Genomic DNA, 21,187 nt, shown 5'->3' with positions numbered 1-21,187 from the left:
TCCGAAACAAACTGAGACGTCTCTGGTAACGCCTACAGGATAATAAGTTACACGTAATTAAGCCAGGGTAAAGGGTCTAGCCCTCCACAACGAAAACACAATGAACTGAAGCCGTATTTTGTCGACTAAAAATAGGACACACGTATGTCACCCACAAATTCCTCTGACCGGTAATAAATCACCACACCAACCTTTGGTAGATGTGGTGAGAGGCTGACCATCCTCCACGTCCTCTTGGATTGTCGGGAAGCAGAATTTAGGAGAAACACACACTTTTCTCAAGCACACTGCCAACACCTCCCTCTCCATCCTGTAAGGTTTCTTGGTGCAGAACTGTTTTTTTATAGCAAAGTAGCTCTACATTTCTTGGGTGACGTTGTGTTACATGTTATTAGAGCAAGACATTCGTAGCGCATCCTGTCGCCACAGGATGCTGCTGCGATAGTATTGTTCTGTATAGCAGGTGTCTGCAGGCTCTTGGGTTTCAAGGGCTCTGTCAAGGCAGTATTGATGTCACACTTCTAGAATGAACCTTTCTTGCTTATAGTATACATCATTAGTCATTGTCATAATCTTATTACATATACATTTTACGCATTTTACAGTCACTGCTTTAAAACCCTTCTAAAACCACATCATATCTACTTCTCGCAATTCACTTTCACATTTCCAGCTTGTAACCTCCAGCCTGGCGCTATTCGGCCATATTTGACCCTTGTGCGCTAAAACCCTAAGTATCATCATGAGAAAGCAGGTGGAATCGCAGTTTTCTGTGTGAGAAGCTTCTTCGACGTAATATGGCACTACCTTACAAAACGACTTTAAAAAGAAATGCGTTCGTGGTGAGCCAATAACAGCATCATTACTTGATATTCTCAACACCAAATTATCCAAATGTAACGCAGCTCAGAGCAGCCGCAAGAACAGCCGTTCGCTCAAACCTAAAAGGGTTTACTGCCCTATATTGCTCCCGCTAACCAGTGAAGTGATGGTTTCAAGCAGAACTTCAAATTCAAGACCGGCGAAGAAAGCAAGACACTGAATAAACTGCAGCGTAGATGCGCGAGCAGCACGCTAGCGCTACGAATTGTGAGCGTCTGGCCGATCCAAAGCTATTGAAGGCGGCAGAAAGAAAGGAGAGTTATAGGAAACGCAGCAAGATGGCCCAGTTCGTTACGGCGAACACAACAGCGGAGGCCCTCTCGGCAAGCAAAGCTTATTGGAGAGCGTTACTTCCGGTGTCCGCGAAAGACAAAGGCTAGCGAATTCTATAAGGCATTCGCTATGTGTATTTTTTTTTTGCGCATGCTTAAATTTTTTATCCTCGTCAAGGCTGTCATGAAAACACCGCGGTAAGCGTACTAGTGGAACTCATTTTAAATTAGTTTCGTTTCATGCGACTGATATGACCCAAAAATAGTAAAAAGCTACGCGTTCGTTTCTAACAATATGAAGTACTGATTTGAAATTGAATGCAGAAAACCTTGTTTGCATTTTCTTAGTTTGGTGAATTATATCAGCTTTAAAGAACATTGATACGGCGGACAAAGAGAGTGAAGCGCAAGTATGGAATAATAATTACCTGAGCGCCATCCAATGATTTCTTATAGAAAGTAACACACCTGCCTGAGCATTCCAATGGATCGAATTTCGGAGGTAGGAGCGCAATCAAGCATCTTACAGAATAGCTTGTCTTGCAACGTTCATGCTGTTTTCGGCTGCTTCAGCACATAAGCACTTCAATCTGGGGACGGAATTCACCAGCGAACTCTTCGAAGCAATGTTACGCTAAAAAAACGTAATCAATGCTCAAACTGGGGGAGCGGCACTTCTCCATAAATTATATTATACTTTACTGCAACTGAGCATTCTGTCTGATGAAAAGTTGAAGGACTATTGCACTAATGCTAAAAATTAAAAATAGTCACTGTGCCACACTGTAATATTAAACATGCGTACTACGTATATTTACTGCGTTTCTCAAAAAACAAAAGAAGTGCTCAGATTTCACTTGCCAAACGAAACCACAAATTCAGTGCAGCTATTCGACTGTACATTCCTTTGCAATAGAATATGTTTACGACTTCGAGAGTAAAATTAGGCGCTTCTTGTCTTGTTGTTGGCTTACTTTACGAAGCCGGTTTGGCAAGCCCTTCAATACGATAAGCCCGTAGTGTGCACGCCCTCCTATTTGGCGCACTATTTATTGCACATCATCTTTCTCCAGAGGAGAAAGCCATAAGAACCACGGGAAGTTGCGTTGATACATCGAATAGCGCATGACGTGTAAAAAGAGGGTTCTGAGACACGGTGCTTGCGCATGCTCTTTTCCTGCAAAAAAATTTGCTCAGGATTTTTGAACTCACACACACTCTGCAGGCAGCCTTACAGAATAACTGCCGCAGCAAGCACACGTGGCTACGTCTGTACTTGGTCCTCTGGGGGGGGGGGGGGGGGTGAGGACACCTATATCATGCCTTTATTCACCTCGAAAACGCACTGCCAACAAGCAGTACGTTGTCTGATCGCATGCATAAGGGAGCACTTGGCTGCTTGTGAGGTATACACGTGATCAAACCTGCCCACCCAATGCAACGTTATCACCTGCCATGCCCCTTTATGATAAACAAAGATTGTACTTATTAGAAAGAACTTGTTAAACTGGCAGCTAGTCGCGGTGCGTCACAGTTACAAAGACTTTGCCACTCATTCGCTGCGTACACTTCGATTGCAGTGCACGCCAAACAATCACATGGTCACATGGTTAGCCGATAAGTATTCATTTGCAATTAAATATTTTGCATGTATCACGCAATTCTCTGCGTGCGTATTGCATATATATAGCTGTTAGTTGTAGTAAACCTTACGTTTAGAATCCATCGCCCATGTTGCCTTTTTGTTGTGGCTCTTATCCTTCGCGCTGTTTTGTTTGAAAAACAAAACAATCAACGCCACTCTCGCTAATGAAGTCAGAGTGACCAAGGTGTGTAGGCGGCAGAGCTAGAGTAGGGTAGCATTTGTGAGAGCAAAGAATCAGTGAAATAGCATGAACACTAGCATTCTAGCGTGTTTTAATTAAACCGTAACACAAAAAAATAAGAGGCATGATCACATAGTTGTGACGTGGCTTTGTATACCACAGCGCTATCGGAAGCCACTGTCGGCAGAAAGTTTGTCATTGGTTCCACAGATCCTCAATGCATTAGGCTATATAAAACCAGCAGGCACTAAGCAAAGGCAAGGATAGGGCTAATTAGCTATGGTTGAAACTGAGAGGTAGAAAATGATGCTGGGAAAAGTTGAAAATGAAAGTGGGCAAAAGGACAGTTTGTCACCAGCGGGAAATGAAACGACAGCCTTCGCATTACGCGAGCGTTGGACTACCAGTTTTCCTACGGGGACGGCCACCAATCCGTCCACTACCTTCGCCATTTATGTTTGCCACATCTAGCGCTGGAAGCGTTAGCCAGTGCCGCTCAGGGCCATGGCGGGCAGAAGTGAAACATCCTTTTCAACAAAAATTGGGCTCTTCTGTTACCCTAATTCTTGTCCTTTATTCATAGCGACGGTCGCGAATCTGGCAGCCTTGGTGCTTTTAAGTAGCGCACGAGGTTTTATTAGCGAAGTGCCAGTTCTCCTAAGTTCGCACGTCACGCTACGCCATCGCACAAAAAAAAAGACCTGCTCTTGAAGATCTCTTAATGCTATAGCATTACAGGTGAACTTGAGCCACTTGGAGGTATCGAACAGGGAGCATGGGCCGAACCCGTGCAGTCTAATACAGCGTCTTAAAGTGCTGCCTATCATGATGAAGTGATGCGACAAAAAAAAAGCTATATATTGACTTGAGAGAGCCACGCGTGCGATCGTGGCCTAACGGTTACTGCATTGGTCTGCTGTGCTAAAAGACGGGGTCCATGGCGCGTCTCTTGCAGCGCGATGCACCGAAGTGCGGAAAGAACAGAACGAAAGGTTTTTGAAGAAGTACCAATACGAGCGCTGACGACTAACTCGATTTATTTGGTCAAGAACATACAGATATATACTCGAGGTGATAATGTTATCAAGCACTGTGTCAGAGACGCTAGTAGCACAGTTAGATCAATGAACCAGCAATACAAACTTGTAAAAACTTCCGCATGGCAAGAATATTGGATAGATTGAAAAGCAGGCTACCAGACTAGGGTACAATTAAGCGAAAACCACGCCATCAACTTAGACCGGCTCGCCGAAGTCTTTGTTCTCGTCTATCGGCAGAGGTCGGCTCGCACCACCGGTCAGGCATTCTTTAATAGCATTACAAACGGGCTTCACTCACCTCGGCGGTATCTATCCGAAAAATCGATGTGCGTCGTGGGCACGCGAGCGTCCCAGCGTGCACGAAACCGCAGGGTTTGTAATAGATGCACGGTATAGGAACGTCCCCTTGATAAATGTCAGCGTGCAAGTATGCACGCGCGTGCAGCTACGGTGATGTCACAATTCAAGTATGCTTGAGCTTTAGCGGCATCAAGTTCTTACCTATAGTTTTCTTTGTTTCCATTTTCATTGTCGATGCCATGACGCCCACACGCTCCCCCTGTTTAAAACTTCTTGTTCGATCAGTCCTCTCCAAAGCCCGATCTTCATCCGTGCTTCGGGTACAGAAAAAAATTGAATTGTTCGGTTTGCAGCAGTTCGATAACCTAGCACGGCCGCCACGAATTACCATCGATGGCAGCCGCACATCTGGCTATATGGGGCAAGCGCGATTGGCTATTTCTTGTACGCAATGAAAAAAAAAAGCGAGTCAGTTTACAGCCTTACGCAATGATGAACATTGAAGACCGCTATTTCGAAAACGGCAACGTGTTTCTCACGCCACACACACCGCGATTCCAAGCGCGTGCAAATGATTCACAGAATGAAATAGCCGCACGTAGGACATGGTCCGTAACTGTGTTAGCACAGGCGCGGGGTGTTCAGAACGGGCTGCAAAATAGATTACAATATTTGTTTTTCAAACAAGAAATGCGCTCTGTGCACGGTATTGCGACAGTCGCAACCACCAAACGACCATAAACGCCCATGCAAGCATTTCTTTCCTGCGGCTTTTTTTTTTTTGACGAACTGAATAAATTCGATATCTCTACGCAAAAGATTTTTTGTTCCCGAACAGCGCGTGGTGTTACTGAAGACACGTCTTATCTGCTCTTTGTTTATGTGTGCGGGAGGGGGTGGGGATAATGTGCATTCCGAGAACGCCCTCCTGTTGTTGTAGGCAGTCAGCGAGCAAAATACGTTGGCCGCGTGAACCCAATTGGAATCTGATGCAGTAGAAAAATAAAGCCATGTGTCAGCGGCCCTGAGTGCCGATATGCTCGGACTGAATGCGAAATCGTGGCCTTTTTCTTCTACGAGCGCTATGCGGAAAATAGTTAGAAAATGGAGCACTGTTTCACGGTTGCCCCAACTTTCCCATGTTTTGTGGACGCGAAAGCTATCGGCAGGGCTATTGTTTCCTAATGTCCGCACAAATTGCCGCTGCTGTTATATTACAACAGATCCAAAGGTGCTAGCGATATAGGCTCAAGAAGCGGCAGCCTAAACGGGAGCCAAAACATCAATTAATGTTCAGTTATCTTTGTCGGTGCATCTTTTCGCGCTTATTCAAGCGGGATAACAATTAAAAAAGAAACATTACAATGTTGCACAAGAAGAACGCAAAGAATGCCGTAAGAATATTAGGTGCTCCGATCAGAACAGTAAACTAGAAGGGTGAGGGTTTGACTCGAGCTTCCGCGATACACGGGATCAATGTGGAGGCTGCAGGGACAGGTCTTTGTTCTGCAGTGCATAGAAATAGACTGACAATGGAAGCGAAAAAAAAAACTGGCAATTTAGCGCGAAGGCTTTCAGTGCTCAGGAAGCGTTAGCTCGGCAGCTCCGTCCCAAACGCAACAAAATGCACAAATCGTTTTTCTCGGCAACTGCTCTGCCAATTTTGATGGTGTTTGTTAAAATAATTATGGGGTTTTACGTGCCAAAATCACTTTCTGATTATGAGGCACGCCGTTGTGCATGACTGCGGAAATTTCGACCGCCTGGGGTTCTTTAACGCGCCTATAAATCTAAGTACACGGGTATTTTCGCCCCCATCAAAATGCGGCCGCCGTGGCAGGGACTCGATGCCGCGACCTCGTGCTCAGCAGCTCAACACCATAGCCACTGAGCAACCAGGGCTGGTATGGCGTTTGTTCCATGTAAAAAAAAAAGTTAAAATATTGTGACTGATGAAAGAGCATTTGTGATTTACGACGTCATGTTCTTGCAATACAATTAGTGTTGAATCTTGTAAAATTGACAACGAAAGCACTACAACAAAAGTGACATGTTTACAATCCTTGAACGAATAAACAAATAATGATAGCACAATTATGTAAATTAGACGTTACGGTACATATAAATTGAACACGACCGACGTATTATAGACTCTATGCTCAAAATTATACCAGTAATTTGCGAATAGCACTTTCGACAAATCCTCGTAAACATTGCAAAAGCTTCAGGTAAGCCGTAAACTCATTTACCAAATTTATTCGCTGTACTTTTTCTTACACATACAGCCTACCAAATGCGATATCTGTTTCTTGGGCAGAGTGATAGATTTTTAAACTCCATTTTTCAATGTCATTTTTTTTATTGCGGCAATATCTGAAGAAAAAAAATGCCCAGGCTATAAATGAAAATTCTGTAGGCTACATTTTAGCTGTATTTCTCAAATACAATTTTTATTCCTATTGGCACAGCCGTTGTCCCGTAAAAACATTTCTGCGTTCTACATGTTAGTGAATAGGTGGAATCCGAGTAGCCACCGAGTTAAAGCTCTCACCTACATATTGCCACTAAAAGCGCATTCAAATCACCGGGCAGGTGTAGGAGCACGGCGATCGCATGGCAGAACAGACAACTAAAAGAAAGAAAGAAAAATTGTAGTACATTAACCTTCTAATTTACGCGAGAAGCCAGTACTTACAGGGAGTAGGGACTTCGTAAAACATAAATACGCGAAAAACCAAAAACGGGCTACGTCGTCGACTTGAAGTTCCCGCCCTAGCTCCGCTTGACGCCATGGATTTTTACGACGTCTTCATGCATAAAGTTCTTTCTTTAGCAGTAAAGAAATATTGCGCTGTACTCTAAAGGAGTGGAATACCCAACCTAATAAGTTACGATAACCTTTAAACAGCCTCAAGCGTTGAAATACGAAAAAAAAACATATATATATATATTCAAACCCGTGACGTCATCTTAAGAAACTTGTACACGTTGTGGTTACGGCTTCAGATTAATGACCCGCATTTTTTTATTTTATTAGCCAGCGCATCATCGCGAAACTTACGAAACTCTGGTACTCTGATACTTTATCAGAATTTAAACTCATTTATTTTTTCTATTTAGTGTCCCTTTAAAGAAGACATTTGTGAGACTTAGCCTCGCCTGCCTGATAAGGCTGAGGATCAGGTAGCAGCAGATTTGTATAAGGATGGTGGGCAGATTGTTCTAGAAAAACTGGCCCCCCTGTATGCGCAATGCCTATGACCTCGAGCGCACCGGAACCCTGGAAGAACGCCAACATAATCCTAATCCATAAGAAAGGGGACGCCAACACTTGAAAAATTATAGACCGATCAGCTTACTGTCCATTGCCTACAAAGTGTTTACTAAGGTAATCGCAAATAGAATAAGGAACACCTTATAGTTCTGTCAACTAAAGGACCAGGCAGGATTTCGTAAAGGCTACTCAACAGTAGACCATATTCACACTATAAATCATGTGATAGAGAAATGTGCGAAATATAACCAACCCTTATATATAGCTTTCATTGATTACGAGAGAGCGTTTGATTTAGTCGAAACCTCAGCAGTCATGCAGGCAGTACGGAATCAGGGTGTAGACCATCCGTCTGTAAAAATACTGAAAGATATCTACAGCGGCTCGACAGCCACCGTAGTCCTCCATAAAGAAAGCAATAAAATCCCAATAAAGAAAGGCGTCAGGCAGGGAGACACGATCTCGCCAATGCTATTCACAGCGTGTTTACAGGAGGTATTCAGAGACCTGGATTGGGAAGAATTGGGGATAAAAGTTAATGGAGAATACCTTAGTAACTTGTGATTCGCTGATATTGCCTTGCTTAGTAACTCAGGGCACCAACTGCAATGCATGCTCACTGATCTGGAGAGGCAAAGCAGAAGGCTGGGTCTAAAAATAATCTGCGGAAAACTAAAGTAATGTTTAACAGTCTTGATAGAGAACAGCAGTTTACGATAAGTAGCGAGGCACTGGAAGTGGTAAGGGAATACACCTACTTAGGGCAGGTAGTGACCGCGGATCCGGATAATGAGACTGAAATAATCAGAAGATTACGAATGAGCTGGGGTGCCTTTGGCAGACATTCTCAGATCATGAACAGCATGTTGCCATTATCCCTCAAGAGAAAAGTATATAACAGCTGTATCTTACCAGTACTCACCTAAGGGGCAGAACCCTGGAGGCTTACGGAAAGGGTTCTACCTAAATTGAGGACAACGCAACGAGCAATGGAAAGAAGAATGATGGGTGTACCGTTAAGGCATAAGAAAAGAGCAGATTGGGGTGAGGGAACAAACGCGAGTTAAGGACATCTTAGTTCAAATCAAGGAAAAGAAATGGGCATGGGCAGGATATGTGATGAGGAAGGAAGATAACCGATGCTCATTAAGGGTTACGGACTGCATTGCAAGAGAAGCGAATCATAGCAGGGGCCTGCAGAAAGTTACGTGGGCGGATGAGATTAAGAAGTTTGCAGGGACAACATGGCCACAATTAGCACATGACCGGGTAGTTGGAAAAGTATGGGAGAGGCCTTTGCCCTGCAGCTGGCGTAGCCAGGATGATGATGATGATGATGATAGGAGACGCGTTGCCGCGATACCATTACACGTTATGACGACTGCGCATGCGTATCGCACACCGCTTATTGTCCCGGCAGAAAAGCCCAGACACGCCGCTTTGATCTGAATTCATCCTCGCTACTTGCTTTCTGTCGTGACAGGCACGAATGCATTGTAAAAAGGCCACCGTTTACTCCCGTCTCACAATCGCGACAAAGAATGAGCTATATTTTGTCGTTATTGTTGAAATGAGTAATTTGTTTTCATGCGGCTCGGTTTCGAGAGACAACACCGAGCCGGGGAAGGATTTTGATTTTCATCTGGCATAACGTTGATGCCTTGGCGAGGAGAATCACTCTACAAGACTCATTACTAATTGCATCATTTTTAATTACATGTACGGGCTAGCACGCTCCTCTACGACCGTATGCTGAAACGTTGATCTCGGGGTGACTTTTACACCGGTAGTGAGGAGATGTGGCGCATGCGCAGAGGACCAAATGTACCACGGTTTAAAGCCTACCGCAGAATTAAAGCTCTGTGTTGTGTCAAGTCTGATAAAAATTTAAATGCCTCAAGCTATTTACATCCCCTGATTTCCAACCGTCTTGCGCAGGTCGTAAACAAAGCAACATCAGGCGCACGCGACACGACATTTGGCCGTACCAGGTTTCCATTTGCAGCGTCATGCCTTACCTTTTGCGAGAATGTGCAACTAAAATGTCAAGGGTCATCTCAGACTACAAATATGACAGTGAATTGCCTTCAGCTGCTCAAATGCAATTCTATTTGGGAGCAGGTTCGTATTTTCCATTCTTTAAATATTTTTCCTTTATCAAAATCACAGCCCTTTGGTGAGCTTTTGTCCCGTACTTCTCCATGCTTTCCATCATTTTTTGTACAGTCCGTAAAATGCACGAGAATGCTTACGCTATATTTCTGCCTATTGTTTACATCTCACCTACTAGAGAATCACCGAACTCTTTAGAATATATTCTGAAGCGTATAAGAAGAGCGGAGGTATAACTTAGTGCTTTTTGGCTACTCCTAAACCTTGATGCTACTCAATTATCGAGGAATCCAGTAACCCAATCATGCAGACTTGAGGTTCTCCTCATCATTACTATCAGTGAGAGCCTTTGGCGCTGCCGTTGTGGCATCCTACGAGTTTCTCAGAAACAGTGTAGCGAGCGACCGCAATTTTGGACCTGTACGAAGAGCAAAAGATAACAATTGGAAATTTAGTTTACAATTTCAATACATCAGTCTCTATTTGCCCGTTTCCACAGAACGTGTCCGGCGCAGCTTCGAAACTTTCTATGTTGACCGCCACCAGAGGACAAGGCGCATTCAAGCAAGGGAAGCCGCATCTAGAAACAAAAAAGGTCGCGTATCAGGCGAAACCTCCAGGCCTCACGCGTCTCTAAGGGCGCGTGTACAATTTTGTGTACGTTACACGACCAAGCAGACACGCGCTTCAACGCAAAAGGATGAGCCCCGTTCGCCGCTGCGCAGGTAACTGGGTGCTTATCCTATAATCAACGTGTTGCGTGTGCGAACCGAAGCACTAAGAAAAGACCGTTTTTATTTAACTTTTTTTTTCATTCTTACGTAAGCTCATCTCGACTGAATTCAATGAGGATGGCACTGGAACCCTACACAACACCGACACTGCAGCGATGATCAATGGCCCGAGCAGCTTGCCGATACAGAAGCTGCCACACCATTATACGTTCGAAACTGCACATGCTCCTGCAAGTTACTATACCTCGAGGCTATCCGCCTAGTGAGCTGCAAGCGGAGAAAACTGCTCCGTGCAGTAGAAGTAGTGGTTATTGCTTTGCAAAGACCAACATTCCAATAAAGATCACTGCAGAGCGATTGCCCACTGAAGTATTCTTCTGTGCTGTGCACTAATGTTGTCACGTGGACGCGCCATGAAAATAAAATAAATTTAAATAGATGCAAGATGCGTGCCACAGCATCGCAGACAAGGCGAAAGATTCGTATAAAATGTTCACAAAAACAAAAAACTTAGTCTGACGACAAGCAGCGAGACACCAACATGAGGTTATAGCTCGTAGGAAGTGCAAAGTCCAAGAAGGTTTGCAAAAAAAAAAAAGTCAGCTGTAGCATGTTCACTGTACACTATATGTCGTGCGTCCGCAAACAATACCCATCTGATTTTTTTTTCTGCCAAGCAGGCAACGTGCCAGCAGCGCACGCAGGGGCAGAACTGATTCATCTGCATATGCGGCGAGGAAACGAATTTGCTACGTCGTGATGTTTCTTTTGTCTACTGTAGGCAGCTATAGCATTGTAGCGTAGTGCGCTGTCACTTTCACGTAAAACAGCGTGAACGCGACAGACCGTTCAACGAACAGCTGTGCAAGTCAGCTTGGGTTTATGGCGAGCATAACCCACATAATCCAAACTGGTGTCCTAGCGAAGTCAGTGGGCAGGAACTAAAGAAGAGAAAGCTAGATCGTGTGATGTACGACCTTATCACGAGCCCTATCTTATATCGAACTCGAGACTACAAAAGTAGCCAAACCAGGCCCGAGGAACAAAGACAGGCGGACAGTATCGCGCCTTCCATTTTTCCAACGTGCACAACGCTGCATTGCGCTGCTTCACCAGACAGGCAAACAATGAATATCAATGTTTCGGTGCAATGGAGCTTCTGCGCCGTACAGTGATGGATAGTGGGCCTCACTCTAAGAACGTCTGGCTTCGTAGCGCGGTTTCGATTTCAGTCAGCCGGCAAAGCGCGCTTTCAACATTGTACGAAGCCGCTATTACGCCAACGCTACCAACCCACGGTGACCCGCGCAATGTGCTCGAGGCTGATTCAAGCAATGAGGGCGACGTTTTCGTAACCCATGATCCACAGCGATTTAGGCGAAGACAGACTGCTCCTCTGATAAAAGTTCTGGAAGTTTCACTTTATGAAACATAGTTCTGCACACAGCATACGAATGATATGCGGCTCCCCTATAAGCATAAGGTTGCCATTAAAGAACAACCCACCGTTGTTGCTTAGTGGCTATGGTGTCAGGCGGCTAAGCACGAGGTCGCGGGATCGAATCCCGGCCACGGCGGCCGCATTTCGATGGGGGCGAAATGCGAGAACACCCGTGTACTTAAATTTAGGTGCACGTTAAAGAACCCCAGGTGTTCTAAGTTTCCAGAGTCCTCCACTACGGTGTGCCTCATAATCAGAAAATGGTTTTGGCACGAAAACCCCTATAATTTAAAGAATTAAAGAACAGCGTGGAACAAGGGCTGTATTCTCAAAATATGTTTACCCAAGAATTGTTCAGAACAGCAAATTCTAGCCAATGCTGGGCATATTATTAACCGAAGACCCATCAATGGCAAAGTTAACTTACAAACAAGAAGCTTTGCAAGTTCAGATTATTACCTTATATAACGAAGTCCTATGGTTACGCTTAAGGGACACGCTAAATGAAAGAAAAGCAATATGTTCAGACAAATAAAGCGTTATTTCAAACATCTATTATTATTAATTTCACCGTAAAACGCTGGTTGCTGGAAGAAAGAATGAAGCTCGAAGTTTTTCTTCCAAAATTTCCTACCGAAACTACAGCACCTGCACGTCGGTGTGATGTCATGAATTTCAGTGTTCATTTTTTGCAGCGAAGCCGTTAAGTGCTAGTTCCCCCAGGATCGTGCCCCTGTGTAGACACAAAACCCCCCATACCTGGGCCGATCCCGAAGATAGTGCAATACCGGGCCGACCAGCGGCGGAGGTGCCGTTCGCCATCATACAGCTTCCCTGGTCATTCTTCTTCAAAGAGTGGACGGGCACTGATTCTTTTTTCTTGCATTTAGGCAATTGTGGATCAGTAATTATTCGTGAAACTTGATGAGTTCCCCTTTCGGCTCCTTTAGGATACAGTACAGTTTCTCTCTAGCGATAAAAAGTTGAATAGACCAATGCCAACGACGTTGAAATCCATGACATCATGGCGAGTTGGTTCGGTAAGTTCCATGAGTCGTCGTTACGCGCCAATCGTTCTTGTGTCTTTTCTGGCTCGCCATGCCGTTTGTCACGCTTATATTATGCTGCTATTTTTAATGCTGATTTGCTATTATAGCTAAACTAATATTTCGATTTGCAGTCCCTTTAAGCGATACATTGTTCTCTGACGTTATACCATAGTGCACTTCGAATGATACCCCAGTATTTAGTGTAGTAGCTGTCACGGTTTCATGTCTTCGCTTTGATTTATTTGCTTCCTTCGATCCATGTGAGCCCAGTAAGACAGGGTGATTCGATACCGTATTATGCAGTTCGCGTTCATTTTTTTTTTCACTGAACGCTAGCCGAAACAGGCGGAAAACCCCAATCCGTTTAGTCTGCTTGCTGAACGGCCCGTGTAGACAAAATGACCGACCGGCTATCGAACGGCTTGAGCAACTGCAGAATTCTCTCTCTCTCAATACTGAATATACAAAGTGCTCTGGTAGCGCAACGTATCCCGTCAGACATTCTTTAGATTTCTTGCTAGTGTCCCCGTTGTTATATTCTTAGCTTATAGTTCGGCAAAACGCAGTGGGGAGGTCTGCTTGTGTCGCTTGTGCTTGTGCTGCTTCTGCTTGTGTTGTAGCGTATTGATGATATTTGGATGCTGAACTATTTTATCCAGGAGACAATATTGTATTTGCGGTGACCCTTACAAAGTACGCTGCGTGAAACTTGGTGCTCCGCATTGCAATAAGAGTGTGCCATTTCAAGACGAAGGATATTTTAGTTTTTCTTTCCAGGCGTAAAGCAAGAATACAGGGCGCAGCTTATTAGGTTTTCCAGTTTCCCAACTCGTGCGTCGTGGCCGCAATACTCTTTTTTTCTACATTTATGGAAAGCACTAGCTCATTTTTCGAGCACGAAATCATATTTTCGCTCGTCGACCTTCGTACGTGTCGTTTGGTAACGTATGGACCTCTATTTTCTATGAAAAATGGTGCCCACACCCTTGCCCGACTGGCTCTTGTATGAGCTTTGCATGGACGTAATATTGACAGATCACTCGGTAAAGGACAGTGTGTGCTGAAATGCAGTCACGCACGCACACAGCTGCACTGGCACACACATACGCATGCACATAATTCACACACACACCCACACGCATGCACGTATGCACGCATACGCGTAAGCGCGCAGGTACGCAGTATAGCGCACGCTTATGTGCGAAGGATGACAGGAAATTCTCAAAAGGGTACGCACCACATTGATAGAGCATGCTACGATCTCCACCGACCGGCAGTGACTATACCAAATTTATTCTGACTTTACAAGGCCGTTTTTCGCACACAGCAAATAAAAATGCTACAATAGCGACAGAAACTTTGTCTGATGATGCATTGAATAGGTCGCGAGAATCCGCATTCTTTATGGCAAAAAAAAAACCGCAAACATACATATGGGCATGCTAATACCTACACGAAATCATCGTATAAAATTGTTTGGTATATCTGGTTGTGTTTAAATGTTTTCAAAATTTCGGGAATGCGCAACGTATGAAGCAAAGCCAAATGATAGCACAACCTAGTCATTCAAGCTGAAGAAACAAGCAAATTATGAGCAATGAACCACTGGAGCCAATCGGGAGAGTGGGCTGTTCGATTAGTTGGTACCTCTCGTCACGTTTCAGGCAGTTTGTGTTCTAAACTACACTCGAGGTTATTATTGGCGGGTTTACGGTACGAATCTTAACTGCATTATATATATATATATAGGGAGCTTCTTCAAAGTTCAGCACGCAAGGCCTGACGTAATATATGCAGGAAAGAGAGTGTACTGGGTAGAGGCAGAGTACACTATGCTCTGACGAAGGCGGGTCCCACCAGCCGAAAACGTTAAATACACACGTCTTCCAAAAGGTTTGTCGCCTCTGTCCTGCATATATATATATATATATACATATATATATATATATATATATATATATATATATATATATATATATATATATATATATAAGAGGGGGCGCACTGACGCTGCTTGGCGTTGAGCGCGTTAGTTCGTGCGCATACGTACTGCGCTTAGGTATAGCTAGAACTAAATACGATCCAACTGGAGAGGTTGAAATTACTACGCCACCCGCTACAGCTGGTTATTTCTATCTAACAAAATAATGCTAAGCGTGCTTCGAAAATGAACAAGAAGAAAAGAAAAAGAAAAAAGATAATGATATTGCAAAGGACACTTTAGCGTGCGGGTATATGCGTGCGCCAGACTGCGCGTTTAAATGCGTGCCTCTTGGAAGTGCGTGTACTTGCCATACTTTCTCCACCTTGTCTGTGCGCACCTATACTCCATCCATCTTTCACGAAGACACCAGTAAAAAACTTTCCTGCGATACATCAGATACCTAAGTTACACGTCTTCTCTTTTTCCTTTTCTTTTTGACGCTTTAGATCTGCATGGTGTGACATGTTGAATCACCCCAATAGTTTGTTGATGGACCAGCAGTCAGTTCCGTAAATCGTTGAGCGAAATGCTGCCAAGTTTTCGTCAATTTATCGCCACTAATGGGCATTCATGCGCGGCATTCGTGAGTCCGAGGCATTGGTGACATTGCAAAGGCAGTTTCAACAACAATTGCGTCCGTTTAAGTACTAGTTTACACTCGAATGCCACGCGTGGCTTCACCTTGCAAAGTTCGTTGTTCTTTGCGTGCATCTTAGCAGTTATTGGCGGCGAAACTTCATATTCTCAACACCAAACCGCGTCAACGTGTCATTAGAGGCACACGCGTTGTGGAATGAATGTCGTTCTCCACGCAAACAAAAACTTTCAGGTTGCCTCATGATGATGACATCATTGCCATTGAAGCACATGCAACAGCCCACGTAAGCAGCGTCGTTCGTTTTACATTGTGACTGTGCTTTATTAATAAACGCATTTTACAATACGCTACTTTCTTTATTATAAAACATTCGCTTGAATGCTGTTTTTTTTATTCTTTTAAGTCAACGATCTTAGGACCATATTTTACGTCAGCATCTGCTACGCATGCAATAATTCTTCTCCCGACTGTCCGCAAAACAGATACACCGCTGGTTAAATGCACACACATTTAACAGTGGCTGCGCTTTGTGACAGTCTAAATATTCTCCATGGTCTGTGATCTACAAAACACTTCCAGATGCTATACTACGCGCACAAATTTTCTTCATCTGAAAGTTTTACGTTACGATTCTCCAATTGTCAGCATCCTTATCTGGCTTCGAACAGTGCGCTGCACTACGTCATTCATCTCCCTCCTTCTGATTTCACTTTTTACTGCTCGATATTCACCTCCCCGTGCATAGTGCCTATCCAGCAGATTGTTTAGGCCCTGGTGCCTTGGCATCTACGAACATTATCTCAGCCAGTGTCCACAGTTTTCTTATCTTGTGGTGTTACATTCGCGTGATTTCTTTTTCTTGTTTATGAGTCACCGTTCCTCCTACACAGGTACTTAAACAGCCTATGTGCCCATCTATTTCAGTTTGGATTCATTACGCGTTTTCTTTTTCTTAACTAAATATGCTCTGAGCGTCTCGCACCAGCAAAGAACATCCAGCCCGTGCCTCACTGCAATACCTGTTTCGTCGTAATGGTATTACGACTAATATTAATCATACAACAGAGGTTTACTTAATCTGCAGTTCCACCAGCATTTCGGATTTTCTAAACAACACTTAGCAAACCTACGCCCAGGAAGTGCTACCACCCAAACTCCTCCCCCATCTTCCCACACAGACACACACCTCGTATTTGATTTTAGTTGTAACATAATCGACACAGGGTGTCATCCATTCGGAAAAGCTCGTTGCAAGGTGGGCCCCCATATGGTCACAACACGAGAGTCAATGGCAAGCAGCTCAAGTTAAATATTTAAAATCACCGACAACCTAAACTGTGACTCCAGTAACGCAGTGTGCAAGCTACACTGCAACGCTCTGGGCAAGGATATTTTCGGCAAGCTGACGTGTCGTATGGCTTGCGCTTTCATAACCACAGGTACCACGCCTCTTCAAGCCGAACCTCTCCTTATCAAGTGACCTACACGGCTGCCCAAACACAGTTCGCACCAAATCTCATTTCTCTTGCTGTATTCCGGCCTTTGCAGCATCCGTGAGCGGGAAAAGCGCGAAGGCTACAATATTTTGTAAATTCCGGACATTAACAACTGGCATCAACGAGGACCCTGGAATTCACTCTCCTGCCCCAGTGAAGTTACATAAGGGGAAAGCTGTATCTGGCGAACAACGTCGCAAGCTCTAACCATAACTACAATGGGACCACGCCCATTGAAGACGACCGTACTCGTAAGGAATTTTCAAATGTTTTCTACATATAAAGATTATCATCATGTTCACCCTGTATGCTTAACGCGCTTCACTTACCCAGACTTTAAATAACAAAAAAATAAATAAAGAGGAAGTTCATCAGGAGGCTAAAATAGCAAGAGACGTCCATGGCCCCTCAAGTCCCCATTCCGCTTCGCGTTTACCGCCGTGCGTTCTTCGTGTACTCCCCTTGAGGTGGTAATAGGCGGTGTGGTTGGGCGCCCGCCCCTTAGAGTCTGCGCAGTCGCTGAGGGCCACCGGGCCTTCGCATACGTAGTACGAGTTCACTGTCTTGACCGCCGCCGTTACGCGCTTGCTGTATTTTTTTCACCGAACGGCGCTGTTCAAGAAATCCAAGCGATGCGCGGCCGCACGTGGCTCTCGCGCCGAACGCGGGTTCCCTCGACACCGGCTTTACGCTAGCTCGAGATGGCTCGGGGCCAGCCGTCCTCGGAGATGCCGTCTACTGGCTCTTCATCAGCGACGGTTCCCCGCCGCTGGCGCTGAAACAGACGTTGCGCCGAATCGTTGAAATTTCCGTAGCGGCCTCCAGTGTAGAAGCGGGCCAGTAGCGGCCGGGTGGGCAGACTTCCTTCTCCTTCAAATCTGCTCGGCGGTGAGGGGTGTCGCCTCTGCGGAGACACTGTGCTACCTCGACGAAAGGCTACGGACGCTTTTAAACTGCCCTGACAACAAGAGTTCCGCTCTCCGAAAGGGTTGTCATAAATATACTTTAAAATTTTTCGTTTTCCCATCGCCTATATTGGGCCATCGTTTTTTTTTTTCAAATACCAACCGGCCCTTGGATATGCTACCTTCTTCTGTATATATATATATATATATATATATATATATATATATATATATATATATATATATGTAGAGAGAGAGAGAGAGAGCAAGTGATGGTGGTGAGCTCCTGGACCACACTCCGTTGTTCTTTCCTCGAACAGGCAGGGCGTGTGCTATGTGACCTCCTGAACAACACTTTTGAAGAACACGATTTAAATGATGGATCCGGAACTTCAAATAGGTGTGACGAAATGCTAACGAACTTCTTTCGCATTTAGCTTGGAATCTTTACGGAATACTGTTGTAGTTTCTTTTTCTGAACTGTACCTAAAGCCTACAGTTTCGTGCCCGTCTGTATAATTATCTCTGCGAAGCCTTGTACCAATCGCTGACTGTTTACTATAAGGTTAATGTAAATTGCGTGCGTCAAACACAGCAATACATGTTGCATGAGATATTGTCCGGTATATACAACAGATTGCAAACTCTATTTTTTATCGGTATACATTATCTTGCGTCTTTGCACGACGCGCTGATCATGTGCTGCTGTGGCACAGACACTTGAAGATATTTATCGTAGCTTCACTAATTATTCCTTCAATGTTGCCTGAACACTTATCCCTGTACGCCCCCTGTTTTCCTTTAGATCCAGCTGATTTTAAAGAAGCTCGCCCGTTACAAATACAAGTGTTGCCCTTCTACAGGTCGACTTCCTGAAACGCAAAAATTAACGTCTTGAGAAATCTGAGTTACAAGAAATCCAATTCAGGAGATCCCGTTCTTACTTTCTTTTATTTGTTCATATTAAACCCCATTTTACAACTCATAAATTGAAGCTGAGCCATAGCGAAATCTCTGCCCAGCGGAAGTAGTAAGATTATCAGCGCTTTCATGATATCTGTGTCCAAAATCTTCTAAAAACGGCACTGGCGCTCCAGTTTATGATACTCCTAAACTGCTATAGGGGGGTTCTGGGAATGCGGCCGACAGCTATGTTGAGGCACAGGCAGGCTGAACGCGAGTGTATTTCATAGCAGACTTTTAGCACGGATGTCTAGAACGTTGTGGTAGCATTACAATTCTTGCCAAGTAGGCACGACTTCCTCCCTGTTCTGTTTATATTTCACGTTTGCAACAAAAATTACTCTAAATTTCTTCATTGAAATATTCATTAGGGACTCTTTTTGTTTATCTATTTGTATATTATGATTTGTGGTGGGAGTAACGGCTGCCTGCTTAGGCGCCATCCACCCGAACATGTCCAATTGCACAATAAAGTCGAATACAAGTTTTTAAATAACTTCTTGCAAGCTGATATTGCAACCTGGCATATTCCTTTAGCATTGTTCACGAATGCCTTCACGATTAAGGATCTTCCATAGTATCTCGCTCTTTAAATTTGAAAGTATAACCGTAGAGGACGTTCTTCTTTCGTGGCTATTTCTGTGAGATGTACTGTTATATAGTGTTTTTATGTATGCGCCAACCGAATGTTCCATAGTTCGCCTACTGAATACGTCGGTTCCGCTTGTGCATATTTGGATTGTACGTATTTCGTTAGCATGCTGTATTTTACTATACAAGAGATGTTTCAATTGGCCTGCAAAATTTAGTGTTCGTTTCGTCTCCGCTAACTTCCAAAATAATAGTTCATCTGTGCCGTCCACTTTCTATATTTATTATCCTGCGTGTCTTTTCTCAATAAGTTCAAAAGTGATACCTTCGTCTTTAGCTTAAGCTGGGCCGAGGTTAATTAAAACTTCCAGATATTTCATCCATTTTCGTTGTGATGCGCTGCTTCTGTTCCTTTGTCGCTTTAGTTACTTTTATTCGCGTTCTCACGGATCCTTCCTACGCCTTCATTGAATGACTGGGCAAAAACTCCTGTACAGCAATTCAGAACGTCTGCACCCTCCATATTGCTTACGTCTGGAACGAGAACATTATACAAGCTTCCGTCAATCTATGTATGGTTGAAATTAGACATGTATCTGAGATTATTTTTAGAATCCCATTGATATTTTAGTCACTGCAGGTTTCAGGGACGCCAGACAAAAGGCTACAGTCATACTTGAGTGGGTTTGGCGCGTGGTTACATAGCGTATATCGTGGAAGGCAGGATATAACAGAGATTGGGAAGCAACTAAATGGTATAAAATTAGCAAATCGCATAATTGAAAACTTAACAAATTTAGTGATCAGCGCTCACAAATAGATGCTTTCAATTTTGCGGTGCGCCCAGTGTTAATACAGCGTTTTTTGAGCCTACGACACCCGACGACGTTTACTCTGTTTTTTATGCTTGAAGAACAATAAGGCACGTGACATTGATAATCTCCAGATTAGACCAGCAAAATTTGCGATAGACTTCTTAGTGCCCGCTTTCACCGACGTATTCAATATTTATTTGTTCTCTGTCGTTTTCCCCGCAGGAATCCTATGGGCAAAGTTGTTCTTTTCAAATCAGGTGACAGAAATGACATGTCAAATTCTCGGCTGGTGTCAGTGCTCCACATCATTTCAAAAGACTTGGAGAACGTTTTCTGTAAAAAGTGCGTCATTTTGTGAAAAATATAAATTATATGTATGCATCAATTCAGGTTTTGTAGGGGCAGATCGATTGAATTAGCTCTATTAACAAAGAAGGATTTAATTTTGAATGGCCATGAAAAAAATAACATTGGGCGTATTTATCTATTTTTCTAAAGCTTTTGACAGGATCAATCATATTCTTTTTCTAAAAAAACTCGTACATCATGGATTCCGGTGACTACCTCTTGACCTTCTTATTGTCTCACTTAATGCATAGGAAACAATGCATTCGCATCTCAGAATACTCAAGTCCCTGAATTTAGAAGCCGGTGTTGCGCAGGAAAGCGTGTTAGGGCCTATACTGTTTAACATATATATAAATAACTTAACATACATCAGTAACGTACCACACTATACAATATACGAAGACGATACCAGCCTTCTTTTTTTCAGTTGTGTAATGCTGATAACTTATCACAACTAGCTAACACCGTCCTTGATAAGCTCTGTTGCTGGAGTAAAGCAAATTCCTTGCAGATTAACCTTAAAAAAACCGAAGCTGTTGTTTTTGCACTCGCCCAAA

Source organism: Dermacentor variabilis, chromosome 8 (assembly GCF_050947875.1).
Source record: "Dermacentor variabilis isolate Ectoservices chromosome 8, ASM5094787v1, whole genome shotgun sequence".
NCBI classification, from domain to species: domain Eukaryota; kingdom Metazoa; phylum Arthropoda; class Arachnida; order Ixodida; family Ixodidae; genus Dermacentor; species Dermacentor variabilis.
This window is presented reverse-complemented; position numbering follows the sequence as displayed.